We start from the raw sequence: 6,261 nt of genomic DNA on the forward strand, positions 1-6,261 counted from the left end.
TGTCTTTATCAGACTGCTGGTATAAGGTAGGTGGGCTAGACGCGTTTCGAGAAACACATCAGTCTCTTTTTCAATAACTATGCTGGTTTGTCTGTTAGGTGAAGATTATATAGCCACAGCATTTCTGTAATTAGTAAATTGGCTGGGCTATGGGTGAAACCAATACTGAATCTCCTTCAGGACAGCACATGAGATCTGGATGGTTCTGGATTTTTCATGGAATATATGGATAGTGGATCAAATATAAAAAATATATAGAAAGGAAAAGAACATATATGCATATTTAGCCATAAAGTAAAAAATCCAATATATTGCATAGTGTGGGAAAATTATCTTGAAAATTATTATGTGCAAAATTATAATATGTGTGGGGCTTATGTATGTGTGAGCATGTATGTGTAGTCATGGTAGTCAGAGTAGAAGAGTGATGTATATTCAATGAATCACTAAATGTGTATAATGATTTCAAAATATAATGAGTGATATTTTAGTTTATATCTATCATATTGGTAGATGATTGAGTGTGTCATGTATTAATAAATTAATAGTGTGTGTATATATGAATGAGGTAGAAATATAGATTTGCAATATAAATTTCTGTATGGAGTACATATGTAGAATCATAATTAGGAGCTTTGGTGTATGTAGATGTTAAAACATGCTGTGTATAAAAAGTATATTAGATATTGAATATATGATTGTATGGATATAGATATAAAAGAAAAATACACAGATAAACTATATACAATCATATAATGTATAGTGGCTTGATTAACAAATGTGTAGATAGGTTTAATGTGTTATCGGAATTATTTGATAGTTTTAAAATGTAAAATTAAGTATATGTATGCTATGTAGGTATATAGTATGTGTTATGAGTTATTATTAATTCTATGTGTGTGTAAATAAATATAGGTAAGAATAATTTATGGATGACTTTAATTATAAGGGGTGCCAGGGGTAGCGACCAGGGTGCCGCCTTCCGCAGCAAGTCCAACCGGCTTTGCGCGGGCTCTGGTGAAAACCAGCGGCACCTTAAACTCCGCTCCCTGGTACAGTAATCTGCCACACAGGCCCAGCGGATCCACTACTACAACTGCTCCAGTCTACTGAACCGTGAGTGTTACACTTTGCATGTACTTCAGCCACTCGTACACCCTCCTTGAGCTGCAGCATCAGAACGACATCCTGTTTCCACATGTTGGAATTCAACCCTCCATATGTTGAACCAACTATACGAACAGAGAAAAGCCATCACTGATTTCTTGATGATCCAAGCGGATAGGGGGACCCCCCTGTGAAACTTCAATGTCAACCAGTGGCAGCTCATACGTGACACCTGCCGTTTGCTCAGGCCCTTTGAGGAAGTCATATTATTAGTTAGTTGCCAGGATTACGGGATGAACAATGTCATTTCACTGCTTTATCTACTACAACACGTGTTGGAAACAATAGCTGGTCAGGGCACTGGAGACGAAGCACCTACATCTCACAGCCACATGAGCCCTGTGGGGGCTGAACTGGAGGGGCACAGTGGAGCACAGTTTAGGTTTCATGAGATGGGCGGTTTTTATAGTCATCTGACAGGAGAGGAGGAGCAGGAGGAGCTAGAGTGGCAGTATGCACAGGAGATGGAGGCAGGGAGTTCCTACGAGTCACTTGCACAAATGGCACAATGCATGCTCACTCTCTTGCGTAGTGCCCACCGAATTGTCACTATTCGGCAGCGGGATGACTTCTGGCTCTCCACCTTAGGAGACATCCTACGTAGTCAGTTGGCCGATGCCTATCTGCGCCATTGTCCATCCTCTTGCAGGTCTGACTCGGGGGGGCCCTCTGTGCTCACCGTCCACTGCCATGGCTGCTGGAGAGGGGTGGCAGGAGCTCTATCAGCAGCCTGAGACTACAGTCGCTGATGAGTAGCTTTCTTCACACCCATAGTGAAGCAACTCATCAGCAGCAGGTAGACCTGGAGCAGGACCTGAACAAGCAGGTGGTGGCATACCTTGACATGACCATGCCAACACACCTTGAAGATCCGCAGGACTTCTGGGCAGCCAAACTTGATTAGTGGCCGCAACTAGCAGAGTTTGCCCTGGAAAAGCTGTCCTGCCCGGCCAGTAGTGTGCCATCAGAGCAGGTGTTTAGTGCGGCGGGGGCCAAAGTAACCCCAAGGAGAACTCGTCTGTCCACGTAAAATGTGGAGAGACTGACCTTTGTGAAGATGAATCAGGCATGGATCAGCCAGGATTTCCACCCACCAATGCCTGATGCATCAGAGTAGATTGACCATGGTGCTACACCAACACTTCACAAATATGGATAGTGCAAAAGATATGTAAGGTGCTGCTCCCCAGTTACAAACATTCCTCTGCATCGGACCACAAGTAAGTATTGAGGATATGCATTAGCTAAAACTTTTCTTAGGATAAAATATATGTACCCAAAAGTTTTTTATATCAAACAAAAGGAAAGGTGTGCAAAAAACATCAAATGCCACCTACACCACCAAGTACTTATGTGATGCAAAGACCTCTAAAAGGTGGAAAGGAACAACGTATGGTCCTTTGTAACCGGTGGGGGTAAAAACTTCCCCTGTAAGGCCCTACTCTAGCATTATTAATTCTCTTCTTGGCAAGTGTTACTGCCCTAAATAGGGTGGCTCCACACAGGAACCTCTCCCTATTTCCCCCTACAAACACTGCCATTTCCCAGGGTTTTTAGGTAGAAATAAAGAAAGTTTCCTGTGTGGGGCTGCAAAAATGAGAATTAATAGGGTGAGAGTAGGGCCTTACAGGGGAATACCCCCACCTGCTACAATGGACAATACGTTGTTCCCTTCCACCTTTTAGAGGTCTTTGCATCGCATCAATACTTGGTGGTGTAGGTGGCACATGGTGTTTTTTGGACACCTTTCCTATTGTTTGCTTTAAAAAAACAATTTTGGGTCCATAAATTTTATCCTAAGCATACTATTAAAAGTTAAGTTTTACGTAATGCACATCCTCAAAACTTATTTGTGCACACTAACACTTTTACAAAAGAGACCGTTTTCTTCTGCCTACCTGACTTAGCTACTATTCTGATCTTGCCACCTGCCTGATGCCACATGCCTGATGCCAGGTTCTCCTTTTTTCACCCACCTTTGTTACTGGCCTGGGTACTGGTATTGCCACCCACCACACCACTCTATCACCGGGTCACTTTCATGACTCCTGACGCTGCTGCCACCTCCAGACTGTCTCATTCTGCCACCATAGGTTCTCCTCGTGCTGATGCCAACTTCAGGCTGACTCATTCTGCCACCATATGTTCTCCTCATGCTGATGCCAGCTGCAGGCTGTCTCATTCTGCCACCATATGTTCTCCTCATGCTGATGCCAGCTCCAAGCTGTCTCATACTGCCACCATATGTTCTTCTCATGCTGCTGCCACATCCAGGCAGTGTCATTCAGCCACTATATGTTCTCCTCATGCTGTTGCCAGCTCCACGCTGTCATTCAGCCACTATATGTCTCCTCATGCTTCTGCCACCTCCAGGTTGTGTCATTCAGCCACTATATGTTCTCCTCATGCTGGCGCAAACTCCAGGCTGTGTCATTCAGCCACTATATGCTGCCGCCAACTCCAGACTGTGTCATTCTGCCACTATGTGGTCTCCTCATTGTAACACTCACGTTTCAGAAGACAGGAAACTGGTGGATGTGGATCCGCTGGACCTGTGTGGCAGATGACCCGGACTGTACAAGGGAGCGAAGTCTAAGGTGCAGCTGGTTTTCACCAGAGCCCGCCGCAAAGCAGGATGGACTTGCTGTGGCAGGCGTCACCAGGTCACTACCCGTGGCACGGCTCGACCGCACAGGCGGCTAAGGAGATGTGAGGCACAGGAGGGATAAGGCAACTCGTAGTCTGGATAGCAGAAGGTCAGGGCAGGCGGTACAGTAGCATAGTTAAGACGTAGCAGGAGTTCAGTAGGCAGGCGGCAGAGGAGCAAAGTCAAAGTCACAAAGCAAGGGATCAAATATACGGCAAGGCAATACTGAGTAACGCTTTCTCTAAGGCACAAGGCAACAAAGCTCCGGCAGGGGAGTGAGGAGGGTGGAGGAATTTATAAATGAGCCACAGGTGAATTACACTAAGGAGCGTACTGGCCCTTTAAATCCTAAAGCTCTGGTGCGCGTGTCCCCATCCCCTAGGGCGCACGCGCGCCAGAGCTTTAAGATTTAAAGGCCAGAGCAGAGAGGCAGAGGTCGAGGAAGGAGAAACACCCGGAGAGTGACGGACTGGGGCTCGCATGCGGGTGCGTCCCGCGAAGCGAGTCCCAGCCCTGTCGGCAGCAGCAGGTAAGGGGACCATGCGCTCACGGCCAGCGTGTGCGGCCGGAGCGCATAACGTAACACTAATGCTGCCGCCAACTCCACACTGTGTCATTCAGCCACTATGTGGTCTCCTCATGCTGCCGCCAACTCCAGGCTATGTCATTCAGCCACTATATGTTCTCCTCATGCTGCCGCTACCTCCATGCTGTGTCATTCAGCCACTATATGGTCTCCTCATGCTTCCGCCACCTCCACGCTGTGTCATTCAGCCACTATATGTTCTCCTCATGCTGCCGCAAACTCCAGGCTGTGTCATTCAGCCACTATATGCTGCCGCCAACTCCAGGCTGTGTCATTCAGCCACTATGTGGTCTCCTCATGCTGCCACCACCTGAACGCTGTGTCATTCAGCCACTATATGGTCTCCTCATGCTGCCACCACCTCCAGGCTCTGTCATTGTGCCTCTCTGTGACAGTGATTCTAATAGCGATGCCTCTGATCTGCATGTCATACTGAATAACAGTATTATTTCACTAACCCAGCACACACCCTATGCATGTTATAGTAAGGCAAAGTGTTCTACACCCCTATTGAGGCTCTCTGTAGGCCATAAATAGCCATTTTTAAATAGTGATTCATCGCTAAATATATTCTAATTCTTTCGGAATATTCGGTGAATCGACCGAATCAAATTTTTCAAAAATTCACTCATCTCTAGTTGCTATGAGCTTATCCTCTGTACAGATTTTGATAATTCTCTCCCGTTGTGTGTAGAAAAAAGACTTCCCTGCAATTTATGCCCACTTTAGGACTTTCCTATGTGATCATTGTTAAAATCTCTAGAAGGCCATAGCTGCTAAAAGTCCTGTCATTTATTTCCTAGCCAGTCCAGGTTTCCTGTTTGGATCAAGTAAGCACAGGTGCTGAGGCTAATAATGCTTAGAAATAGGTATAACTCAGCCAGGACTGAGATGCTATGAGGTACCTGGAACCCTGCTGGGAGTTTAAATCCTGAGGTTTGCAGCTTCTGTCTTATGTCTTATGTCTTGTGTAAGTAACACAATGGATGCCTTCGCTTTTGTTTGGGTGACTAGTAGCAAGCCATCTGCATAGTTAAGGAATGCTCTGTTACTGCATACTTTCACAAGCTGTCTCTGACTGCTGTTTTGCCATTATTTGCATGGCTCTATGAAGCTCCTACATAGAACATAATAACTCAGCAACCTGTGCTATATTGTTCAGTTCTTTTACAGAATCTGCAACAGAGACACACGGCAGAGCCGCTAGTACAGGTGTGAATTCATCCTTAGGAAAAGAAAACAGTCAATATTAGAAAAAAGATTTCAAACTTGTACAATCCTTATAAATGTGCCTGGTTGATACAAACTGCATAATCTCATTGGAAACCCTGGAAAAACACACTATACTACGAATAGCATCTATTTCTCCCAGCCTCCATATGAACATGCAGTTTTGATGCCTCTGTATTTGGGTACATTAATGGCCTTTTCCTCTTATGAGATGTTTGGATAGGCCTTTCAGGCGTTGTCTGTATTATTGGCAGATATACAGGTTTGGTTAAGATTTGCAATCCTCATATAATTACCAATGTTTTTGACCTTTGTTGGCCATGTAGCAGCTGTATCGCTGCTTATTTTGGTCATGCTCGGGGGCGAACTGAGCCACCTGTCATTCATCCCACACTGAAGACCTTGCGTCTAGGGGTACCATAGGTAGGTATAGGGGCACAGGGGTTGACCCCGACTGAGAATGATTACTTTATACTTTATTTACAACTTCTGACACACAGGTTATTGGCTGATCTCCTTACACAAAGTGATTTCACTGAGCTGGAGAAGTTTCAGTTCACCTTCTCTATTTCCTAATACATAAGAATAATTACATTTTATACCCACTGAATCTTGTACTTTGCTTTTTCTG

This window comes from Hyla sarda, chromosome 2 (genome assembly GCF_029499605.1).
Source record: "Hyla sarda isolate aHylSar1 chromosome 2, aHylSar1.hap1, whole genome shotgun sequence".
NCBI lineage: Eukaryota > Metazoa > Chordata > Amphibia > Anura > Hylidae > Hyla > Hyla sarda.